This window comes from Lissotriton vulgaris, unplaced genomic scaffold (assembly GCF_964263255.1).
Source record: "Lissotriton vulgaris unplaced genomic scaffold, aLisVul1.2 SCAFFOLD_557, whole genome shotgun sequence".
Taxonomy (NCBI): Eukaryota; Metazoa; Chordata; class Amphibia; order Caudata; family Salamandridae; genus Lissotriton; species Lissotriton vulgaris.
In genome coordinates this window covers 574,514-600,609 of record NW_028254212.1, presented here as the reverse complement: position 1 = coordinate 600,609, position 26,096 = coordinate 574,514, and the positions used below count along the sequence as shown (strand labels likewise).

The window sequence follows — 26,096 nt, the reverse complement described above, 5'->3', positions numbered from 1 at the left end:
GCACAAAGTCTGGGCTAACTTTCTTATCCAGAAAAAAAAAATAGTTGGTCACAGCACTTTACACCTACATTTTAATTCTATAACTTGAACGGTGATGAGGATTGATAGATAGCAGACATCTCTGCAAGCTCAGAAAGAAATGCAGGGGAGCTTCACAGAAACGCGCTACAAACCTCAGAGGACGAGCAAGACACTGTGTCCGATCCCTGCCTGAAATAATCATTTCTTTATCTACTTGTTTGCACTGTAGCTGGGGAGGCACTGTGCCCACCCGTGTCCTGAGCTGGTGTTTGATGAACATTTCAAACAAGTCTGTCGCGGGGCGGGACTTCCGCCTTCTGCGGGAAGCCCACGGCCACGGAGTGCCTGGAAGAGAGCAGCAGTGGTGACGCGGGGCTCCCATGCCTGAGGGAGAGCCCCCCGGTGGCTACACACGTAAGGAGGAGCGTCGGAATCCTGATCCTGACGGAGCCTGCAGCCCGGTGAGCGGGGCTTAGTTGGGGGGGGAGGTGTATGCGCGTGTGTACGTGTGTGTTCGTGTGTGTGTGTGCGCACGTGTGTGTGTGTGTGTGTGTGTGTGCGCGCATGTGTGTGTGTGCGCGTGTGTGTGTGCGTGCGCGTGTGTGTGTGCGTGTGTGTTTGTGCATGTGCGTATGTGTGTGTGATTGATTGATTGCAGGAGGCTGACTTGCTCTGGAAGTGGGACAGGAGATGTGCATGGCGCGTGGCTGTACGTGCGCGTGCACGTGCTGAAATTGCCGAAAGCTCGTGCCCATTCCCTGTCCCACTTCCAGAGCAAGTCGCTAACAATAGAGGCTTCGCTGGACAGCAGCGCTTCGCACTGCTTACACCAGCTCGCCCTAAAAACAGAGCTCTAAGGAGCAACCTGTCTAGCAGTCTGGATGCAACTTTACATGCCCTGCAGAACGCTACGCTCCTTCCAATCTAAACCTGGCCCACATCCCTCGTCACAGGAGAGCCAGAACGAAAGGTTTCTCCTTCCATGTCTTAGCTCCGACCCGATGGAATTCTATGCCTCCTAACCTTAGAAAGATTCAATATCACTTACTGTTCCGGAAACAGTGGAGGACTCAGCTCTTCTCCATCTAGGCTGACGATTTCACCTCTCGACCGCTGTGTTTCTTCGGATCCTTTTATGTCCCTTGCTGACATTTTAGGGACACCTGGACCCTCACCTTAGCCTCAGGGCAGACAGCCTTCAGGTGTTGTGCTTTCAAAGGCTCGGCTTCCCTCTTGTAAAGGGTCAAAGTGGTAACACCATGGCAGCAAGTACCTTTATCAGCCGCAGGATTAAGATACAGTGCACCCCAATTCCCAGCTCAGTAAAAGCCTGAAACAGACCCAAAATGGAGCATGTACCTGCATGTTCGCCTCCCCTGTTTGTACCTCATATGTAGCTACCTGTGCACTTCCTACGTTTTTATGTCCCCGGCGAGCTTCCCTGAAGATGCTTGTGATCCTTCTACGCTATCATGGCATTTGTCTATTATTTAATTACCTGATGTCTGCTCTGTTCATTGTGTCACTCCCCTGCTTTAGCTGTCAATGAACCCTGCTGAGTGGGTACGCAGCCATAAGGGAGCTGAATGTAAGAAAGACCCAGAGGTGTAAGTGCTGCACTCACTCTCAAGCAATGGACATCTTGTCTTACTCTTCCAATGCTCCATCCACTGACCGAGAAGCATGCTGGCACCAAACGGAAGACATTTCGTCAGATACCCTGGTAAAGGCAGAAAAAACCAAAAAGCAGACATGTATTAGCAGCAAAGATATAGCAGGTATATTACTAGTTGTGATGGAATCTCTATAATAAATGGTGCAATCTTCGAACCAACAAATGCTTTAACCATCCCTAGGAATGTGGCAAAAATAACTTCACAAACAGAAAAGTAAAGACAGGAGTTAGAACTTCAGCTCCTCCAGCGTAAACTGCGAAGTACTGTCAAGAAGAGTGTGAATGGAGCTACATTTGTTATATACTTCCTAGAGCGTTACCTTTATTATATACTTCCTGGATCGTTAGATTTATTATATACTTCCTAGAGCGTTACCTTTATTATAAACTTAATTACGAGTTTTCTTTGAAAGGGTTACTGTTGTAATACAATTCCTAAAACTGAAGTGACAGCAGCACATCATGATCCATCTCTTTTTACACAATCCCTTCTTGTTTAAATGAAATCTTAGCCATGTGCATCTTCGTAAAGCTGTACTTCTAGCAAGTGGGCGCTCCATGTGTGCTCTTTCTGTACTAAGTTACTCTGTGAACACTGAAAAATCACCTCCTTTTCTGAATTAGGTAAGATGTACATGTTCAATAGAACATTTAGTTAAATATCTGTGTAGGGGGAAATATTTCTTGGTAACTTTCATAAATGGTCTTTTACAACTAGTTAAATATTGTGTATTCACATGCTCTTACATTTCCATTTATTGATTTTAAATCTCTTTACATCCAATAGGAAACCAGCCTTGAATACACAAATGATCTTGAATAATGACAGTAATCGTGCAAATCTGAGAAAAGTGGTAAAAAAAGTGAGCTCCAATATTCAGGAAAAGATCTGCACAGCCAGAGACTGAGGAACCTGAGCATAAACTGATAGATCCTTGAAGAGGTAGTCAAGAGGAATTCAGTGGATGTAAGAGTCTGAGCTGTGCACCTCCACGCAACAGGACTGAGAAATGACCTCTAGAAAACCAAAGCAATAACACTGACAAACCACTTCCTGTATTAACAGGCCTCCACCACCAGCTTTGATAATGTGTTCGGTGTGAGGTGGATACAGCATTGCTCTGCTTCCTGTAATGATGGCAGACCACCATTGAGCATGCTAGGTGTATTGTAAACTCTTTATGGTCAAACCACAGGAGCAAGAGAAAAGCCCAAAGGAGTGGAGCCAGACAACTAAGGGCAAAGGAAAGAGAGGGTCTCTAATCTACAACAGACTGTCCCAATTTGCTTCGACCAGAAGGAAGACTAATCTTCACTCATAAACATGCAAAACCATTCCTCAATCTAAAGACATAACCATCAACAAAGAAGCTTTAGTTGCCACAATTATAATATGTGTAGTTTTTGAGTCTTGTATTTCATTTTGAAATCTGAAATCAACCATCCAAAATACCACACACATACAGGGAATATGAGAATAACACAAGGGCTTTATCAACCATGTTAGCTCCTCAGGAAACCCAGTCATGGGATGCAGATAATTATAAACCTGACCCAGAGACACTAAACAAGAAAGATAAATCATACACAAGCAGCAGTTTATCATCACTACTAAAGAGCCATCAGCAAACACACACAGGAGAAGCAACATGCAATTGCAATGAATGTGTGAAGAACTTTAGTCAGTTAGCACTCCCAAAAGATCATCAGCGAACACACATGAGGGGAAAACCATACCATTGCACTGAATGTGTGAAGAGCTTCGTCGGTTATCACAACTCCAAATACATCAGCATACACACACTAGGGAAAAACCATTCCAGTGCAGTGAATGTGTAAAGAGCTTCAGTCAGTTATCTCAACTCCAAGTTCATCAGCGAACACACACTGGGGAACAACCATACCATTGCACTGAATGTCTGAAAACATTCAGTCAGTCATCAATTCTTCAAAGACATCAGCGAACACACACAGGAGAAAAACCATACCATTGCAATGAATGTGTGAAGAGCTTTAGTCAGTTATCACAACTCCAAGTTCATCAGCGAACACACACAGGAGAAAAACCGTACCATTGTACTGAATGTGTGAAGAGCTTCAGTCGGTTATCACTACTCCAAATACATCAGCGAACACACACAGGGGAAAAACCGTACCATTGCACTGAATGTGTGAAGAGCTTCAGTCAGTTATCAAACCTCAAAAAACATCAGCGAACACACACAGGGGAAAAACCATACCATTGCACTGAATGTGTGAAGAGCTTCACTCAGTTATCACACTTCAAAATACATCAGCGAACACACACTGGGGAAAAACCCTATCATTGCAATGAATGTATGAATGCATTCAGTCAGTTATCAATTCTTCAAGGACATCAGCGAACACACACAGGAGAAAAATCATACCATTGCAGTGAGTGTGTGAAGAGCTTCAGTCGGTTATCACACCTCAAAATACATCAGCGAACACACACTGGGGAAAAACCATACCATTGCAATGAATGTCTAAGTATTTTTAGTAATTCCTCACATCTCAGGATTCATCAGCGAAAGCACACAGGAGAAAAACCATACCATTGCAGTGAATGTGTGAAGAGCTTCAGTCGGTTATCACAACTTCAAACACATCTGCGAACACACACTGGGGAAAAACCATACCATTGCAATGAATGTGGAAGTAGTTTTAGTGATTCCTCAAATCTCAGAAATCATCAGCGAACACACATAGGAGAAACCCCATTACAGTGACAGGAATGTATGAAGAGCATTAGTATGTTTTCAATACTGCAGAGACATCAGTGAACACACATTAGATCGTAGCATTCTGAATCATCTGTAAGGTGCTTCTGTGTAGCTGGAGCTGCCAAATAAACAGTGCTCTCATAGCCCAGCCTTGCCTAGAGGAAGGAGTTCTTCGATCTAATATGTACATCAGAAGAAAGGATACATCTTCAATAGCCAAAGATAGTAGAAACGAATGCTTTCCACTGAATTCATTTTAACAAAGTGCTGAGTCCGGGAAGTTCTTCCTGCTGCCGACCATCATCAATGTCATCATCATACCACCACAGAACAGGAATGAGAGCACACCCATCCTTATATATGACACACTACAGGGGTTTGCTTCAGGGTCAAACTCACTTTCCTTACACGTTATCAGCAACAAGTTCTAAACTGAACAAATTATATTTAGGAACAAGTGGTTTGTACGGACATTAGTGGCATAATACATTTGAAACCCAATACTTTATAAATCTGTTTTAATGATACATAACCAAACATCCAAACACCACCTATGTATGGACATCAAGAGCCTTTAAAAACCACACTACAGAGGTGTGTCCCAGGATCAAACTCAATTTACTTTAACATTAACATGAACTAAATTATGATACAGCAAGAACAATCATGAGGCTATGAAATGTATACAAAGATGACTAGATTTTACATATTAATATGAAAGGTATGTTTTTAGATATGTAATAAAACAACGCATTTATTTGAATTCGTGGTATTTGACTGTTGATTGTATAGGAGGGCTTAAATATGATTTATTCCCTAGATTTTAAAGATAATTTGTGATGTCAGCAAGGAGCCTAGTTAATTTGGCAATAGAGCGGTCAAAATCCAGGTGTTCCCAGTGTCTATGATGGAAAGTCCTAATTTAATTAAATGCACTTAGTCGACTATCTTTAATTTTGTGGATAGCAGTTTGATTCTGTTTAATATGTATAGTCCCTCCCTAATTTGTTCTCTGATGCACTGATCTTTAACCTGTGGTCCAAGGACCCCTGGGGCTCTGCGAGGCCTACTCAAGGAGTCTGCAAATGTTTTTACAAAATTAAATAATAATAAAATTAATAAAGGATGTACGAATGAAGAAGCAAAACTGAAAATTGTGAACCTTTTTCAATATTTGATTATGAATTGAACAAAAGTTGACTGCTCCTCTACAGCAATTACTTTAAGGTAGTGGTGGATGCAGGTCTCAGCAGTCTCCTTACAAATATGGAAGCTGGCCGTGGTATTGGAACCAGTGCCACATCCCTCGGAACAGGTTGCATTGGACAGGTAATGTAGGTGTCCTCCGAGCCAGCTTCCTCGACTATGACTGGTTCTTCCACCTCATCCCCATCCATTATTCTAAGGCTTTCAGGAACTTTATTTTTCCCTTGTCTCTCATGGCAGGTCTTGCACTCAGCCAGGGTCCAATCAGACCCGATCATCAGACGGGGGGGGTTGGAATTTGGAGAAGATGATGGAGTAACTTTTCTTGTTTTTGGCTGGAGATCAGAAATCCAATGGTTCAAGAAGAGGTACATCATGCTTATCAGGAAGCTCAACCTCCTGTTCTCCTCGTACTTCAGAAAGATGTCTAGCTGGCTGCCTCTCCAGTTGTTCACTTTGCTCAGTTTCCTGCGGCGACTGGGTACTAGTTTACGGCTGACACAAATCCAATTCAGACACACTGCTTGTCGCTATGATGGCAGTGGCTGCCTCGCTGGGAGGCATGGCCTTGGGCTTAGGTTCGGGTGGTGGAATTGATGTATGAGTGCCACACCACGTTTCCTAAAAAGGTGTTTGTCGTCACACCAGTGGTGGCACAGGCAATGTTTTTTTTTTCTCCCGCCTGGGCCCCTTTTTAGGCAGCACCTGTCTTTGGGCCTGTCTTCAAGCTTTGTCAGTTTGCACTTTGCTGCACAAGCAGAAGAGACAATGATTCACATGTTGCGTTCAAGTCAATTTGTGCTGTAGGTAAAGTGGCTGTTATCTGTTGCACACCAGGCTAAAAGCAAGAAAAACATTTAGTGCAACTGGGCATTTTTGCAATTTGAATATTCATAGTACAGACAATATAATTTAGTGAAGTTATCTTCTCAGAAATAATGAACAACAATAGTGTACCCTTTCCATTCGAAAGTCAAACCACACTATCACCATATATAATATTTCAACCTGGATATCCACATACAAATGTAACTGTTTGCTTTATGTGCATCTAAGGGGCGACACCTATGACAGGCAGGGGAGTGCAGGGGAAAATGGAATAATCCTTAAAAAATGAATGCTGGTGTAAGCCTATGGCAGGGAGAGTGTTCAGGGGAAAAAATGATTAATGACAATCCTTAAACATGTTATGCCGATTGCTGATGTGTGGTAGGCGCCTATGGCTAGCAGGGTGTAGAGGGAAAATGTCAAACATGAAAAAAAACGTTTAAATAAAAAGAAAAGGAAATAATTGCTGGTGTACTAGGGGACTATGAGAAATCTATTGAGAGGCAAGAAGGTACGGGGGAAACAAACGCATTTAATACATTTTATCGAACACTTTTCATAAATAATACATATATTATAATGATCCACAAGTATGTTAAACTAAGTGATTTCATGGAAAAAAAGATTTAAAAATCAATAAAAAAAGAATGGCGGAGCCTTCTTCTATCAATCACCATAGAAAAGGGCTTTGAAAACTGGATAAAACACACACAAGCTGGCTATCCAAACTACCTCCCAGTCACATGGTCGAGAAACAACTACAAGCATGGTGGACACAACAAAGAACACTTGCAGGCCTATGGCAAAGGCGCACTGGCTGGCTACCCTGTAGCAAAGGCTCATTAGCTTCAAACGGGAGCAATGACAACCGTCGTTCACAGCCACATATATCTCCCCTCTCTTCCATAGTGAAGTTGCACCCATGCGCCCTCCCACAATGCCAACCTCCATCCGCATTATCTAAAAGGTGGACACGAGCGTGAACAGCAGTTTCATACACGTGTCAACCTTAAACCATTACAAACGGTGCACCGAGGAGCATGAGCACAACAAAGGAAGGCTGCGTTTGTGTATACAACTAACACACAATGGCAAACGGTCACCTGGTCAAACAACAACTACAAGCAAGAAGGCTTGGACAACAAAGAACACATGTAGGCCTATGGAAAATGCTCACAGCTGGCTACACAAAATGGCCACTGGCCACATGATCAAATGACTAGGCCCGGGCGGTGAACTTAGTTCCGTTCAGGGAGTTTGCCAAGTTTTATGCACTCCACAGAGCTCGCAGAGTGCAGAAAACTCCGCTTTGCGATGTGCAGCTCAGTTTTTGTCCCACTTGCGAACTGTAAGTTCTCAATCGCGTACAGTAAGTTCGCAAGCGTGAGCTGCTGCTCTGGTAGAATTTCTTACCGAGCGGATGAATACCAGCACAAACTGCAGTTCGCACTGCACTCTGCCACTCGCGGAGTTTGCAGAGTTTTTTTTGTAACTCTGCAGAGTTCCACGAACTATGCCCAGACCTAACAACAACAAGCAAGGAGGCATGGACAGCAAAGAACACATGCAGGCCTACGCCAACAGAACAGCATACTGGGTGGCTATACAAAATGGTTGCCAGGCACATAGTCAAACAACAATTACAAGCAAGGAGGCATGGTGGACACAACATAGAACATATGACCTATGGCAAAAGCACATTGGTTGACTACACAAAAAAGCCACCGGCACATGGTTAAACAACAACTAAAGGCAAGTAGGCATGATGGAGAGCACATGCAGACCTCTGGCAAAAGCACACTGGCAGGCTGCACAAAATAGCTACAGGCCACATGGTCAAACAACAACTACAATCAAGAAGGAACGGTGGACACAACAAAGAACACATTGAGGCCTATGGCCAAAGTACTGGCTGGCTACAAAAAAGGGCCCCAAGCACATGATCAAACAACAACTACAAGCAAGGAGGCATGGTGTACACAACAAAGAACACATGCATGCCTATTGCAAAAGCACACTGGCTGGCTTCAAAAAATGGTCACCGGCCACACAGCATGGAGAACAAAGACACATGGTGGCCTATAGCAAACACACAGACACACACACCCACTGGCCAGACAAAGACATTATGGTGACACAGAGACACAGCGTTAATTCAGCAATGCCAAAAATCAAGATTAAATGAGCTATAACATTTTTACAACAACACACATCTTCCCAAGGCATCCAATAGTATTACCCCACCAAAATACACTCTTTGCAGAACAAAACGTGAAATACATTAAAAAAGCAAAGTAAACCCCACATTTTTAATTTAATCCAATGACCTCTCCGGGCTAAATGATATTTAGTAACATAGACCACAGAAACCGTTGTTTCATATACCCAATGAATTGTACTGGTGGGATGGCCCATGGTCAGACTAGGCCACATAGTATAATTAATTAATTAATAGTGCAAATGTAAGTAACATGGAGAAAGTATGCTTATCTATGTAACCTTTCTGCCTACAAAGGATAAAAATGAGATGCCCAAAACATAACTAGACTCCTACTGCAACTCCAAGTGACCCACCATAACCACAGTCAAATTTAAAAAATGAATAAAAGTACAACTAAATACTGGTGCATGCCGTCTATCAATCAAACAACACCTCATACTAACGGTTTTGGACTTATTTGTGATATCACAAATCAAAGTCCTTCATAATCCAATGATATATATGCACAAGAAATTGCAGACAACGAGAGTGATCCTTCACCTCAAAATCCAAATGAAAAGTGACCAGGAGATGGACAAATTACTGCTGTACAGGAAGTTGGAGTCTCTAGGGCACTTCACTTTTTCGCACTAAAAACCAACCTGAACTGTCCATTGGAGTAGAGTAGTCACTAAAAACATATTTTTTAGTTGATTTAGCTACTTCTAGAGAATAGAATCTGCTTGAGAAGCAGCAGCAGGCACTCACCAGCATCACAAAAGTGGCACCGGTAGGCTCTGTGGCAAGCGGAAGCCGCACCAGCACCCAGCAAATCTCATTGCACTTGCCAGCGCACTCCAACACAAGTATTGTACATGCAAACGGAATTATAATTCTGCTACTCGCCGAATGGTGGAATCTACTGGTAACACGTTACAAGGAGTTTCTGATTTCCACTAACTCCGCTAGTGGAATTATAATTCTTCCTGGGCATACTCCTATCCCCACTGTTGACTGAGGAATGGAGCCCTCCCCAGCACATCTAGAGGAGCACTGACAGCCTTGGAGAGTTGCAGAGTAATTTGCCGAGAGATGTTAATACAGTGCTCTCACTCGCCTCCACGGACTACATCCTCCTCGGGCCCCTGAACTTCCACCTCGAGAACAACAAGGACGCTAACTCCGCCACCCTGATCAACAACCTCGCCAATCTCTGCCTCAGACAACTCGTCACCGCACCCACGCCGCCGGCCACACGCTGGACCCTGTCTTCTCCACAAGCACCCACGTTGCCTTCGACCAAACCACTAAACTCCATTGCACCGACCACCACTGCATCCATTTCACCTTCAAGAAACCAACCACGCACCACCGCACCCAAAAGCTGCCTCGCTGCTGCTGGGGCAAAGTCACCGAAGACTAGCTGATTACCACCCTCGCCCAGAACCCACCCACTGAACCCACCAACCCAGACACCGCAGCCCGCAACCTCAGACAGTGGATCGACAACTGCACCAACACCCTCGCCCCGCTCAAGAAACCCTCCAACAGCCACGCCAGCAAGAGAGCCACCTGGTTCACCGACGAACTCGAGACCTCCAAACGCGCATGAGGAAACTGGAGAAAATATGGCTCCACAAATGCACACTGGACAATCACGCAGCCCACAAGGACGCCACTCGCAGACATCACCACCTCATCAGACTAGCCAAGAGATCCTCCTTCAAAGACCGCCTGGATAACAACGCATTCGACAGCAAAGAGCTCTTCAGCATCGTAAAGGAACCTTCCAACCTCAGCGCCAACACCAACGACTTCTTCCATCGCAAGATCGCTGACATCCACGACAGCTTCAACACCACAACCGCCCCGACTACGCCAGACTCCACCTCCCCTGCCTCCCAGGTGAACACCACCAGCGCCATCCGCCTGACCTCCTGGTCCAACGTCAACGACGACGAGGCACGCAAGGTCATGAACTCCATCCACTCAGGGTCTCTGTCAGACCCCTGCCCACACCACGTATTCAACAAAGCAGACGAAGACATCGCACCCCAACCACGGAAGGTCATCAACATATCCTTCAAAACAGGGACATTCCTGGAAAGATGGAAGCACGCAGATATCAACGCTCTCCTCAAGAAGCCCAAGGCGGACCCCAAAGACCTCAAGAACTTCCGGCCCATCTCCCTGCTCCTGTTCCCGGCAAACGGCATCGAAAAAATCATCAACAAGCAACTGGCCCGCCACATGGAAGACAACAACATCCTGGACCCATCCCAATCCAGATTCAGACGAAACCACAGCACCGAGACAGCCCTCATCGCTGACACAGACGACATCAGGCGCCAACTAGACCACGGCGAAACATCAGCCCTCATCCTCCTGGACCTGTCGCCCGCTTTCGACACGGTCTGCCATCGCACTCTAAAGACACGCCTCCTAGAAACCGGAATCCAAGAGAAGGCCCTTGACTAGACCACATCCTTCCTCTCCGGCAGAACCCAGAGCGTCCGCTTCCCACCCTTCCAATCCGAAGCCACCGTCATCATCTGCGGCGTCCCCCAGGACTCATCCCTCAGCCCGACTCTGTTCAACATCTACATGGCCCCCCTCGCACAAGTGGCCCGCCATCACGACCTCAACATCATCTCCTACGCCAACGACACCCAGCTCATCCTCTCCCTCACAAAGGACCCACACACCGCCAAAACCAACCTTCATGAGGGAATGAAGGCCGTCGCTGACTGGATGAAGAGCAGCCGTCTGAAGCTGAACTCGGACAAGACGGAGGTACTCCTCCTCGGACCCACCCCCTCAGCCTGGGATGACTCCTGGTGGCCGACCACACTGGGAACAGCACCAACACCCAACGAAACATGCACGTAACCTAGGAGTCATCCTCGACTCCTCCCTCTCCAGGTCTAAGCAGGTCTACGCCGTCTCCTCCTCCTGCTACAGCACCCTCCGCATGCTCCGCAGGATCTACAAGTGGATCCTGACCGAAACATGAAAAACGGTTACACAGGCCCTCGTCAGCAGCAGACTGGACTACGGCAACGCACCTACGCAGGAATCCCAGCCAAACATCTTCGACTACAATGCATCCAAAACTCCTCCGCCCGACTGATCGTCAACGTCCCCCGCCGCATCCACATCACCCCCCACCTGAGAGACCTACACTGGCTCCCCATCGACAAGAGGATCAAATTCAAATTCCTCACCCACGCACACAAAGCACTCCACAACGCCGGACCAGCCTACCTGAACAGCAGACTCAGCCTCTACACCCCCACCCACCAGCTCCGCTCCGACAGCATCGCACTCGCCAATGTTCCCCGCATCAAATGAATGACCTCCAGCGGCAGAACCTTCCCCTACCTCGCCGCCAAGACACCCTCCCTACCCACATACGACAGACCAAAGACCTACTCGCCTTCAGAAGACTCCTCAAGACCTGGCTCTTCGAGCAGTAGCAGCACCCTCCCTCCCCTCAGCGCCTTAGGACCCTCATGGGTAAGTAGGGCACTCTACAAGTACTCTGATTGATTGATTGTTTGATTGTAAGGGAGATACAGACAAGAGAAGAAGAAAAAGTAAGAAGGCCGTCTAGGAACACAGCCAGAGGAGAATGCAGTGAGACATGTGCATTCCACATCTCCAATGTGCTGTGTCATGTTGTCTGTGATGCAACAAAGGAAGAATGAGACATACCTCTGTTTATGGCGCTTGAGCCTAGTGTGTCAGTCAGTGCATAATGTAACAAACCTGCCTCTGACTCTCAGCTCAATGGCTGCTGTAAGGAGGCGTGTTATAACTTGTATCCTCATTATGCATCCTTTCCCTCAGTTACCTGTTCCCTACTGCTCAGTAGTATGGATGTGGTATGTGTGGAATGTTGGAATGCTTCATGAGGTAGTGGAATGCATGAGTGCCTCGTGTGGGTAACAGAGAGACAGTTGGAGTGTTTGGGCTGAGCAGCAACGATGCTGCTCCCGGTGGGGCTGAACTTCTTATCTTACTTACTGTTAGACCTGGTACCATTGGTGTGAGCCTCCCTTCTAGTGCTATACTGATTGCCTCCTCTGTTTTTTATATTTTTGCTGGTTAGATGCTTTTGGCACTGTACCACTGCTATTCGGTGCCACAGTGCAAGTACTCTCTGTTTTAAATTGTTGTACTAATTAGTGACTCCATGAATGGTTTATTTGATTTACTTGTCAGACACTAGTACAGTGCACCGTGTGTGCCCAGGGCTTGTAAATCAAATGTTGCTGGTGGGTTTGCCGCACTTGTTTTGCCACCAACAGAAGCAGCTTGTAAAGTGTGTCTCAGGTCTGCCATTGCAGAGCCTATGTGCAGTCTGTGACTGCCATGTCTACTTGGCAAGTGCACCCACTAGCCAGTCCCTAAACCTTCCTGTTCTTCATGTCAGTCACCTCTAAGGTTGGCCCAAGGGCAGGGTGCATTGTAGGTATAAGGTAGGACATGCCCTGGTGTGTGTGGCATGTCCAAATAGTGAATTACAGCCATTGTCGTTTTTCACTATTGCAATGTTACCTGATCCCCATAGTCCAGAATGGGCAGTTTGATTATTACATCGTATAATCCTAACTGACTCGGGGAACTAGGTAGAAGTTTGAATTTAGTATGCCTGAACTCAGAAAGAAAAAATACATCTTTTAGTGAAGTTGGTTTTAACATTCTGTGTTTGAAAATACTCCTTTTTAGAAATTAGTTATTTTCTTGCCTAACTATCCAAGCCTGCCTCTGCTAGGTTGTGTATTCCTTGTCTGGAGTTTGAGTGACAGGGGCTGGGGAATTCCAGGAGACAGGGTGAGTCAGCACAGTGCTGAATAGAGAAATCTGCATCTAGATGGGTGGGAGGAGTTGCACTTGGGACCTCAACAGGGCTGTGCCTTCCCTCCACAATGCTGGCTCTACCTGCTGTGGTGTGTCTGATGTCCCTGGCATACACTGTGAAAGGAAAGCAGGTGTCTTGTCAACAAAGTGCTCCAGGACTGACCAGAACTGGTTTGGACTAGGCAGATGCCTCTCTGCCTTCAGAGAACTAAGAAAATTTGAGTATAAATATAAATAAATAAATAAATCTGGTATTTGTAAAGCGTACAGCTACCCGAAGGTATCCCGGCCCTGGAGGCCATCAAGAAGATTAAGCGAGCTATTGCCCAAGTCACATGGTGCTTTACTGACCTGCCGCCAGTGCCAGGGATCGAACTGTGAGCCCCAGTGTCCGATGTCAGTCACCTTGGCTGCAGCACCACACCTCTTCCATATGGGGACCCAGACCCCAAGACTTTAGATCACTTCTGGGAACAAGACGAACCATTTGCCAAGGAGAAGAACCAAGGAAGCTGCAGGAGTTTGGACTGCCATCCTGCCAGTGTGCTGTTTGCTGGGTTGGCCTTCAGTGGTCTCTTCATTGTCAAGGAAAGGAGAAGGAACTTTTAAAGAACTTTCATCATCTTGCAGATATAACTCCAAGGGCTTGATTTGAGCTTGCCTCTTGACTTAAGACTCAGGGATACCAGACTTCACCCCCTTCTGTTTGCCTGCATCTGGAACTTGCTGTTCTAGTGCTATAGAAGGACTCTGCAATACCGACACCGGCGAGCGACATTGGATTCTGCACCTAAGCAGCGAGCGCTGCTCCGACTTGCAACATGGACCCGACGCCGGCTGCTGTGCCACATCGATGTCATTGAACAACATTGTAAGCCTGCCATACCTGTGAACGCTGCTCCAACTTGCGACGCCGGCCCAATGCCTGCTGCTCCAAAGCTGATATCATCGCGGAGCCGATCGTCAACGTGGGTGGTCAAGAATCCATCAACAGCGTGACATCGTACGGAACCGTGGTTTCAGCGCCATTGTGACGTCACCTCCTCTCCAGTCAGGAACTGACACCTCCCCTGCCTGCGCAAGCATCCAGTTCCCGACGCATCATCTCCCCCAAAGCAAAGAACCGACAAAGCAACGTTCCAACGACATCGCTTCTCCCCAACGCTGTGAGCTGTCTTTGTTTCCACTTTTACAAGGTACTGTTCTTTTTGGGTCTGTTTTGACTCCGTGCCCAACGCCGCGCACCTCCCGGTCGGCTCCGTAGTTTGGGATTTCTTTGATCTTGACGTCGTGATAACTCCCGTTGGAGTTATCTGTTGCTAAAGACTATTTTTAAGTGAATAACCTATTTTTGAACCATTTCGGCTATCCTGAACAATTCTTATTGATTACAGAATTGTGGATTTTTGTCGTTTATGGTCGTATGATAAGTCTATATAAAGTATACTTATTTTTATAAAAACTGTATAATGTGCATCTGTAGTGTTTTCACTGCATTACTGTATGTATTCACAAATGCTTAACACACTGCCTCTGAGATAAGCCTGTCTTCTTGTGCCAAGCTACCAAGGGGGTGAGAAGCGATTTTCCAGTAGTGTAATCCCCTTTACCTGACTTGGAAGCAAGGGCCCTATTTGGTCAAAGGTGTGTACCTTTGCCAACTTGAGACCCCCAGTTCTAACACTTACCATCTTGATTATCCGGAAACTAAGCCTAATAATCCATGTACGTATAACCTACTTCATGGCTACATTTGGGCTTCCTTTGGATTGTATCAATGGCGATAATCGGAAAAGGACCTACTGTGAGAAAAACACCATTTCTAATACTTAAGAGAAGTCATGTTTGCTGCAACAGGGGGGTGAGACATTAGAAGTACTTTTAAGAGAACCTATTTTAAGCCTGCTGAGAGAAAATGTGTCTGGGAGCCCCACCAGTCTCAGTTTCCATCAGATGGCCTCATCCTAGGGCATTTGAATAAGCTCTGCAGAGGTAACGTGACTTTGGAACCAACTTAAACTTTTTCTGGCTGTACTGATGCGGAGTGAGCCAACGGTTCCTTGCTGTGAATACTTCAAAAGTGAAGGGGATCCAGGAATTATGTTATATGTTTAGGGAGAACAGACCACAAGCTTCCGGCAGCCCTCCATTGGCTTAGATGTGTAGTGCTTTAACATATATTTACAACCCTCTATTGGATTGAATTGGCAGTTTATTTGAAATTGTACACCAGCATTTTATGGGATTGAACCGTCCTTTTTGTGCCTGTGGTGAGTTTGCAATGCACCTGCTGGCACTGGATTTCGTTTTTCTGCACTTCAATTTGACTGCCGGTAACCTGAAGAGTATTAAAAAGGGGCCAGCACAACCAATGTAAGCACATTGAAAAAGCCTTGAGGACTGGGAACTGCGCTCTACATTTACATTCCCTGGTGAATTTCGGACGTGTCCGCCTCTGTATTAAATTGCTGGCAAGTGTGCGATGCCTGCTCACTGAGGTTGACGTCATAATGGGCTGTCGGTTTGATTATTATTACTGCCATCTCCTCTAGCAAACAACATAGAGCGATGTTTTGGGAACCATTTTGCCTGATTGGGAGGATTTATGCTGTCATGACTGGGCGGCAGTAAATTGAAAGCGGCGTGGTCCCCTGCGGGGTGTCGTGTGCAGAGGTGGCGTGAGGTAGAGAGTTGCTTGCCTTCTCCCTGAACTTTGGTGGATATTGTGCTGCCTCCAACGGACTACACCTCCCACGGTGCATCTCTTCTCACTCACCTGGTGAGACGCGGTGGGAGGCGCTCTGAACGTGCACAAAAGCGTTGTAATCCTTCTAACGGTAGGAGCGGCAGTAAATTGAAAGCGGCGTGGCCCCCTGCGGGGTGTTGTGTGCAGAGGCAGCGTGAGGTGGAGAGTTGCTTGCCTTCTCCCTGAACTTTGGTGGCTATCGTGCTGCCTCCAACGGACTACACCTCCCACGGTGCATCTCTTCTCACTCACCTGGTGAGACGCGGTGGGAGGCGCTCTGAACGCGCACAAAAGCGTTGTAATCCTTCTACCGGTGTGGGCGGCAGTAAATTGAAAGCGGCGTGGCCCCCTGCGGGGTGTTGTGTGCAGAGGCAGCGTGAGGTGGAGAGTTGCTTGCCTTCTCCCTGAACTTTGGTGGCTATCGTGCTGCCTCCAACGGACTACACCCCGCACGGTACATCTCTTCTCACTCACCTGGTGAGACGCTGTGTGGGAGGCGCTCTGAACGCGCACAAAAGCCACTCTTCTACAGCGGCATGGGAAGCGGCACGGGACGAAGCTGGGGTAAGCCCGGGACCAAGGGCGGGCCTGTTTGTGCCTGTTCGTGATGGGCAGTGACTGGACTGGGCCATATTATTCCGGTACTTAACATTTTTATCAATCAAAGCTAGGTTTTATGTGGTAGTATTTTATTATAGGTTATCAACTTTGCGGATTAAGGGTGTTCTCACCTCCAAGCGAACAGTTCAGGTTCCTCCTTTACTCTTATTATCAAATCTTACAGTATTGTTACGTTGAAGGATTAATACACTCATAAGTCGTAAAATGGGTAAAACCAATCCCCTAAGCTCCCACCCATTGACACGGCAAAAAGCAGCATTATCAGTTCCCGCCCCTAGTGTGAGGGCGATTGATAAAAAGCTACAAAAAGCTATTGGGGTAGTTTCATCGGCCATAGTCAATACAGAAAGATGACTCTCTCTTACACCTGCTATGGCTTCCCCCTTACTACCTTGGAACGTATCACTACCTATTTCCAACTCGCCTGGTTTTACATTAGAGTCTCCTGTAGGTGAGCATCCATGTGCTTCGATTGTACCGGATGTCTGTTCTCCCATTAATCTTGCACCTTCTATAGCTCCCCAGATGGTTAAAAAGGCACCCCAGTGTCGTTCTAAAATTAGGAAATTGAAACCACATAATAAACCTGCTAAGGCGATTACATCTGCCCTAGATACTCCCCAGACAGGGCCAGGCCCTGCTAACGTCACTCTAGCCCCTCCGGTTTGGGCTACTCATCTACTAATAGACTTCCAAACACAAATGGAGCAGCTTATCAAATCTCATTTTAAAATCTTGGGGCCAGATTCAAAGAATTAACTTAAGACAAAATCCTAAACTTACTACTTTTGGTATTCACAGAAGTTTGGATTTTGTCTTAAGACCGACTTAAGACAGACTTAAGTTAGGATTCTGTCTTAAGTCTGTTTTAAGACAAAATCCTAACTTCTGTGAATACCAAAAGTAGTAAGTTTAGGATTTTGTCTTAAGGTATTTCTGTGAATCATCCCCTTGATGAGCAGAATTGATAAAGTTGTTTCATTGATAAATAACAAGGGTGGGGAGGAGGACAGTTACCTGTCTTTACTGGGAGCAACACCAAGGAGGTGGACCTAGGTAATATTAATCAGGCTAACCAAGGACTAAGTATAGATAATGGCCCCCAATGTAAAAATCTGGCACCTGGATTGGAACTGATGAATACTCTTAAACTAATTTCTAGAACCACTCCTTCCAGCTCTGTTATTCCCTGTGAACGCCTTTAGATATAGCCACTTCTGCCCCCCCCCCCCCGAGACCCAAATTTAATTCTACAAGTTAACAGTAGGAACCAGTTAGACCAGGTTTTGGCCCCCTACAAGCCTGTCCCGAAATCTCCTAGCAAGGATATTCAACAAACGTTACCTTGCACCCAGTTACCTCATGCGGCTTCTACGTATGTGGTGATATTAACTGGAGTTCCTCTGCTGTCTGGTGACCGAGGTGAGACATTCCCGGAGCTGAAGAATAAAATAATTTTCTGGTTGAATAAAAACAGACCCTTAATGGGTATGGGGCAGGTTGAAATTTTATTTGCTTGAAGAGTCGGCTGGTTGGGGACCAAACCCAAGGATATTGGAGGGGATTGTGTGATTGTTAACTTTAGGGATCCTGGAGTGGTTAAACATATTCTTGATTGGGGAGTTCATAGACTATCGGGTACAATCATTCCACTACCTCTGGGGTATTTTCACTCCTGGGAAATAGTCCCTGCTCGGTTTGGACCAACCTACCCCCACTCAGGCATGCAGGCGGTAGAATGCGAATTTGCCTAGCCTTGGTGCTGGTAAGTTCCAATTCTATTAAGGACTCGGAGGCGAGGATTATGCCATTCTTTCATCGCTTTATTCTCTACAGCAGCAAGAAAAATATATAACAACTACTTTTCCCATGAACATTTGGAGGAAAGAATAAAGTCAAACATGAGTCCTATTACAGTGTCCGTGTACAGGTGTCTCCCATCATGCTCCACTGTACTTGTCTCCTCCTCTTTCTTCGCGCGAAGCCAGAACATCCGTCCACTCACGCATCCTGTTTAGAATTATCTGCTCCTGCAAAAGAACACATCATCAGATCCATCCTATATCAATAGAACCTCAGCGGTAACAGGAAGAGCAGTACACCGCAGAGCCATAAGCGCACATTCGAAAAAGAACATAAACGCTTTACTTACATTGCATACGGGGAGGGTACACTTCCATGAAGTCACTGGGGGGGATATCCTCGCCTCCGAGTCCTTAATAGAATTGGAACTTACCAGCACCAAGGCTAGGCAAATTTGCATTCTATGTCAGGACCGGAGGCTTCGGATTATGCCAGTTCAAAGCTTATCGACCATCAATCTGGCCACATCAATAACTGGCTTGAAATAGAACCTCTTAAACGTGGAGTCTGAGGACCAATCGGCCGCTCTCATCAGATCTTCCAACCGAGCCCCAAGGGCAAAAGCTTTAGACGCCATGGCACCTCGCGTAGAGTGCCCTCCAAACTGTTTAGTATCAATCCCCACCTCCTGCATGATCCAACGCACCCAACGGGCGATCGTCGGTGAAGTCACTGCCTTATACGGTTTACGCAGGGCAATAAGCAACTGACGCTCGCCCGGAGGGCGAGTATCCTCTGTCATACCCTCATAAGCACGGAGGCACTGCACTACGCACAGCTTAGGGGAGTCCTGAAAAGCCGGGTACGAAATGACCCTAGTATGCATTTTGGTCCGTCTGCTGACGGTAAAGGAAACTCCTTCAGGAGAAAAAACCCTGGCCGTTATATCCAACGCTCGCACATCCGAGACACGCCTGCAGGACACTAGGCACAACAACATGGCCAACTTAGCCGTCAACTCCTTACGCGTTAAAAACCTGTTCGGTTGCCAGGAAAGGAACAAATTCAGCACCCTGTTCACATCCCACAGGGCGGAATACCGAGGCTCCGGCAGCAAGGCAAGCCGTATACCTCGCAAGAGCCTACAGACTAAGGGGTGTTCGCCAACCGGGGAACCTTGAACCAGGTCGTGCCCCGCAGACACCGCCGACCGGAACGTATTGATCGATCGATAGGCCAGGCCCTGATCAGACAGTTCCGCCAAGAAATTCAAGATACGCACTACAGGTGCCCCCACGGGATCCAAACCCCGTCGCACACACCAACGGCTCCACCGGAGCCAAGCCGATCTGTAGCGTTTGGTCGTGCTGTCGGCCCAAGCCTTGGAGAGCAAGTCCTCTGCCGATCTCGAAAGGCCAGGCAACGTCCAGCGTCGCCGGAGAGCCTCCATGCCATCAGGCGCAACGAGCCCTCCAGGACTAACCTGTGGGGCGCTCCTTCCGAATTCAGTAGAATGTGGGGAGACTGGGGGAGTAGGATCGGAAAATCCCAAGAAAGTTCCAAAAGAACCGGAAACCACACTTGCGACCTCCACCACGGAGTTATCAGCACTACCTGTGCCGACTGGCGGCGTAACAACGCTGACACCCTCGTTATCATTGAGAACGGTGGAAACGCATAGCCCTGTATTCCCGACCAGTCCTGGAGGAACGCATCCGTCGCCTCCGCCAGAGGGTCGGGGCGCCAGCTGAAATACCGCAGGAGCTGGTGGTCCAAGCGGGACGCGAACAGGTCCACCGAAAACGGACCCCAAAGATCCGAGAGCTCCGCAAACAGGGTAGGGTCCAGCTTCCAAACGCTGGCGTCCAGAATATTCCTCGAGTGCCAATCGGCCACCTCGTTCTGACGACCCGGCAAATATTCTGCCGTAACCGACACCTGGTGGTCCAGACAAAAGTGCCAGAAATCCCTGGCCAGGTCCGCTAACATCTTGGACCTGGTACCACCCAGGTGATATAACGGACCGCCGACACGTTGTCCATCCTCAGAAGGACGCAGGATTGCACCCTGTCCTTGGTCCAACATTGCACCGCGAAAGAGCCCGCTAGCAACTCCAAGCAGTTGATATGCAATGACTGTTCGAGAGCAGACCAGGCGCCGCCTGTGGAGAAATCTCCGCACCGCGCCCCCCAGCCGGAACGGCTGGCGTCCGACTCTATCACGATATCTGGGGCGGAACCGCAAATCGCACGGCCATTCCAGGCTTCCATGTGCGTAAGCCACCACCGCATTTCGTCCCTCACGTCCTCCGACAAAGGAATCAGTTGAGAGTACGTCAGGCCCCTCCGCAGGTGGTAGGCCTTCAAGCGCTGCATGGCGCGGTAATGAAGGGGCCCCGGGATGATAGCCTGGATCGAAGAGGACAACAGGCCCACTAGTCTCGCCAGGTGGCGCAAGGAAATCATCCGCTTCGGTAGGGTTTGTCTCAACTCGTGTCGGATCAGCGCCACCTTCCTGGCCGGCAGGCTCAAGGAGGCCGCCACCGAGTCTATGGTGAAACCGAGGAATGTAGCGCATTGCATGGGAACCAAGAGAGACTTCTTCTCGTTGATCACGAACCCCAGGCCCTGCAGAAGGTTGACCGCAAACTGCAACTGTGACCGCAGTCTCTCGGGGCACTGATCCATGAGCAGCATGTCGTCTAGGTAGACTATCATCCTGACCCCCTGAGCTCGCAAGGCCTCCACCACCGGCCGCAACACCTTTGTGAAGCACCACGGTGCTGAGGATAGCCCGAAAGGAAGAGTAGTAAACTCGTAAACCTGGCCGTCCCACCTGAACTGGAGGAAACGCCGATGAGGCGGAAAACTGGGAATCGTTAGATAAGCGTCTTTCAAGTCCAGCCTGACCATCCAGTCGGACTGTCGCAAGACGTCGCGCAGCAGATGTATCCCTTCCATTTTGAAGTGTCGGTACACCAACCACTCGTTGAACTCCTTCAGATGGATCACGGGGCGACTGCCCCCATCTACCTTGTCTACTAAGAAAAGATTGCTTATAAAACCTGAGGGGTGCTCGCAAGCGCAACAAGTCGCCCCTTTTTGGAGGAGGGCAGCGACCTCTTCGCTCACCAAAGCCGCATCGCGCTGGGAAAAGGTAATGGGGCGAGGACGCTGTAGCTGACAAGGACAGCCATGGAACTCCATTTGGAAGCCCTGAACCGTCTGCAGCACCCAAGCATCGCTGGTAAGGGAGGCCCATGCAGGAAGAAACTGCGCCAAGCGCCCCCCCACTTTCAAACTCGCGGAAGGCAGAACGCTCACCTCGGCCACCGCCTTGCTGTTGGCCACGCTGACCACCACGACCTCCGAACTTCTGCCCTCTCGTGGGGTAGAAATTATTGAACTTGGCCCTGTCCTGGTACTGGCCACGTCCGGAGCCTTGACCTCGGTCCGAGCTGGCGCCCCGGCCGAACGAGCGGCCCCTGCCTCGTCCGGCCTTGTCGAAAACCCGGGGCGCGAAAACCTTTTTGATATTGGACTGGGCACGATCCAGGGACGTGAAGGTCGCCCAAACTTCCCCAGTTCTTTGATGAACGAGTCACCAAACAAGCCCCCCTGGGCTACAGCACCCGCCTCCGACGAGGCGAGGTCGCCCAGCTTGGGATCCACCTTGATAAGCAGGGAGCGCCTCCGCTCCGTAGAGAGGGTGCAGTTGGCGTTGCCAAGGAAAATAATGGCCCTCTGGGCCCACTTGGAAAGTACCTCCAGGGAAATCGCGTCACCCGACACTTTGGCCTCCTCCGCCATATCCAGGATCTTGGTAAGGGGCCCGACAGCATCCAGAAGCTTGTCCTGGCAAGTGCGCCAGGATCTGTCGATACCCTTCCTCGGGTCCTTGACAAATTTCTGTAGGAAGGTCGCCATCTTCGGATCGATGTCCGGGGTCATGGCCACCTTGCCATCCAACGACGGCCGGGGACACTCCGCGCGCAGGCGGCTCCTAGCATCCTTGTCCACCGGCTTCCGTAGCCTATTAGCGACGTACTGGGCCACCTTGTCACACGGGACCCACTCTGAGGAACGGGGATGGACGATATCGTCCGGGTCCAGCATGTCCGACGGACCTGCGGAGGATGAGGGCTGAGAAGGGAGCCACGACCTGGAAGAACAGGCCTCCTCCTCCGAGTCCGGGGATTCGTCGTCATCGCGCTGCGGGTCCGGAGACATCGCAGGTGGAGAAAGTGGCGGAGCCTCCGAAGGAAGAGGAGCCGGAGCTTGTGCGTCCTCCAGGGCCTTGAAGGCACGCTTTACCCTGGCAAAAGCCGCCGAATCAACCCCCTCAGTGCAAGGCTTCTTGGGAGGAGGTGGGGTAGGGGACGAATCAGTCCCGGAGGCCGGGACCGGTGCCGGAAGCAAGGCGGCAAACTTGGCATAGGCCTCGTCCAGGCGCGCCGAAAGACGTTGTTCCAGGGAGACCATAGCCTGGTCGACCGCGCAGTAGATGGACTCGTCGACCGCCTGGTAAAAGTCATCGTTCAACGGGACATAGTTCAGGGGGTCCTCCCCCGGATAATTGTCCGCGTTCCCCTGCATAGCGAGTTAAATTAGGCTATAGCAACTGGAACGTCAGACAAGACCAATGACCCTCCTCAGGGCGCTCTATATTCTGAGGAGTCCCAGCGATATGGGTGGCCAGAGGCACACAATGAACGGGCAAAGCCCTGGGAACGCTGCAGCCCACAGAGTCTCGGGGCGCCTCCCGGCAAAGCGGTCTCACAGCACACTTACGACCCCGTAGGGTGTTTGCCAAAAGTACAACCCAAAGAACCCACAGAAGCAAAGGGAAAACCTAATTGCGACCCCGCAGGGTGTCAGAGCCGGGAGGCTAGGCACGGGTCCGCTGGTGACAGGAGCGCGCCAGAACACTCCAGAAGCTTCTGGGAGCGCCCCTTCAGCAAACGAGACACCGGCCCCTGGTGGCCGCGCCACCACACCGCACACTACTGGGCAAAGATCGCGTAAGGAGCGCACTAGGCTTCCCGCGACCAAGCAAGGGAATCTGTGGGGAAAAAACAGAAACCCGACACCCGGCCCAGAGGCCAAAGGAACCACACAGAAACCCAAACCCAGGAGAGAAGGAAAAAACCAACTTAACTTGCTGCGAGCAGCGAAGAAAGAGGAGGAGACAAGTACAGTGGAGCATGATGGGAGACACCTGTACATGGACACTGTAATAGGACTCATGTTTGACTTTATTCTTTCCCCCAAATGTTCATGGGAAAAGTAGTTGTTATATATTTTTCTTGCTGCTGTAGAGAATAAAGCGATGAAAGAATGGCATAATCCGAAGCCTCCGGTCCTGACATAGAATACAACCTTCCTGTAGTAAATAGATTCAGTGTCTTGAATTATGTAGATTGACTATATCAGTCACTAAGACCTACTGAAACTGATTCTAACACAGCTGGGTTTCCTGTGGAGGAGCGCCAGAGGGTTGAGGGTGGGACCCCCCTGACGGACTCGGGGGTACAGGACGATTGAATATTAACGATTCCACCTAGCACAATTTCAAACCCACCAGGATATGGAACTCAGCGGATAATCTGGCAAGATCGCCCCCTTTGAATGTGTTTTCAACTTCTCTAGTTACTCCGCCAAGGGAAGAATCCCATAGCGCATTGATTGGGTCGTGGAATCTTGCGGTATTGGTTCTAAGCAGCCCATCCAGAATGGGGAGAGTTGGTGGACCAGAGCAACATGGGCCTGTTCCAAGAAACATGGATGTTGACTGCTCCCATAAGGGTGGGCTTTGCGACTTTTTATATACCTGCTGTACAGGGACTGAGAGGGAGACCCTCTGGGGGACTTTGTATTTGGGTAGCTACGCATTTGGGCTGTTTAGTGAAGGTGATAGAATCCCACTCTCCGGATATTCTTTGTATTGTTCTTAAATATTTGGATGGCACGAGTGTGGCGGTTGTTAATGTTTATTTGCGACCCACTCCCCATACGGTGGGTTTCTCTATGTTAAATGTTTTAGATGAGCTCCTCATATTATTTCCCTCACTGACACATAGAATTTTGGGTGGTGACTTTAAATGTCACTTTAAACCCTTGGCCGGGATCCCTTCTGTAACTCAAGATGAGGATTCCACTTGGCTCATTCAGGAATGCTCTATGTATCCGGCAAAGCGCTGGTTGCTAATGGCTCTGCAGATTAACAAGCTCCTATTAACTCACTCCCTTAGAGCTTGTAATGGCAGACTCCTTCCTGATGTCCCAGGTAAGATTACCTATAATAGAATAGGGAAAGGCACAACCATTGACTATATCATGGGCAATGTAGAATTTTGGTCTCGAATCAGGGCCTTCAGCGTTATCCCAAGGGTAGACGGTGAGCACAATCTTCTGTCACTAGAGTTAAAACACACATTGGGTTACCAATATAGACCGGGCGAGCTGGAGACCCATGCAGATATGAATCTAATTCCAGTTGCGGGTAGCAGACGCATAAGATGGGCCAAGTTTGTGCTAGCCCCTGAAAGAATAGCTGATCTATACCAACACGTTGCCTGCTCCCTAGTGGAGGCTTTTGAACTCCTGGTCGAAAACTTTGACTCTTCCTATTTTCAAACGTTTGGGACCATCCACTCCAATTTAATCACTACTTTGGCATTCTATTTTTACACCACTGCTAACAAGAGGCTGAGGCCAAAAAACCTGGCCTAATGGTACACCAAACCCTGTAGGTTGGCTAAATGTGCCCTTGTTAGGGAAGTGAAAAATGGATCTGTTGAGAGCATTGGAGCAGCTAGACTCTCTTACAAGAGTATAATTGCTGAATCTAAGTCAGAATGGGAGGCAATAAGATGGGCAAATATAAAGGAAGCTCTGGATGGACGTGATTACAGGGCTTTCTGGAATCTAGTTAGAACGGGTATGGTTGAAGGTCCCTCTGCGTAAGTACCTAACCTGAGTTAAGAGGTTTGGATATCGCATTTTAAGTCTTTGTTTTCCCATAGCGATACCCCAACTGCTGTAGATTTACTTCCCCTAACAAAGGGAATATTCGACTCAGGAGCACTGGATGCAAAAGATAATGATTATTCACCCTGTACTATGTTGGAAATTCAGGCGTCCCTGAGGAGCTTGTCTTCTGGGAAGGCCCCGGGATTGGATAGAATGCCTGGAGATCTATTCCTAAGCGAGCAAAAGGTCTGGGTCCCTTATATTTTAATGCCATCCTCCCCGGTATGGAAATCCCCCACACATGGTTGGGTGCAGAGATCATCCCCATTTATAAAAAAGGCCTCCCCACTCGACCCAGCAAACTACCGCTCCATTAGCCTGATTGATGTCCTGCAGAAATTGTTTGCCCACTTTTTAT

General features: G+C 48.2%; 1 pseudogene across 1 annotated transcript in view; it reads left to right on the top strand.

Annotated features, from left to right (window-relative positions):
* The first annotated feature begins 257 nt into the window (after nt 1–257).
* LOC147659630 (uncharacterized) overlaps nt 258–26,096 on the top strand; it is a 173,094-nt pseudogene continuing 147,255 nt past the window's right edge. The window contains exons 1-2 of the transcript XR_015307197.1: nt 258–482; nt 2,484–4,422. The product of XR_015307197.1 is annotated as an uncharacterized LOC147659630 (transcript). The remainder of the gene's footprint in view (nt 483–2,483; nt 4,423–26,096) is intronic.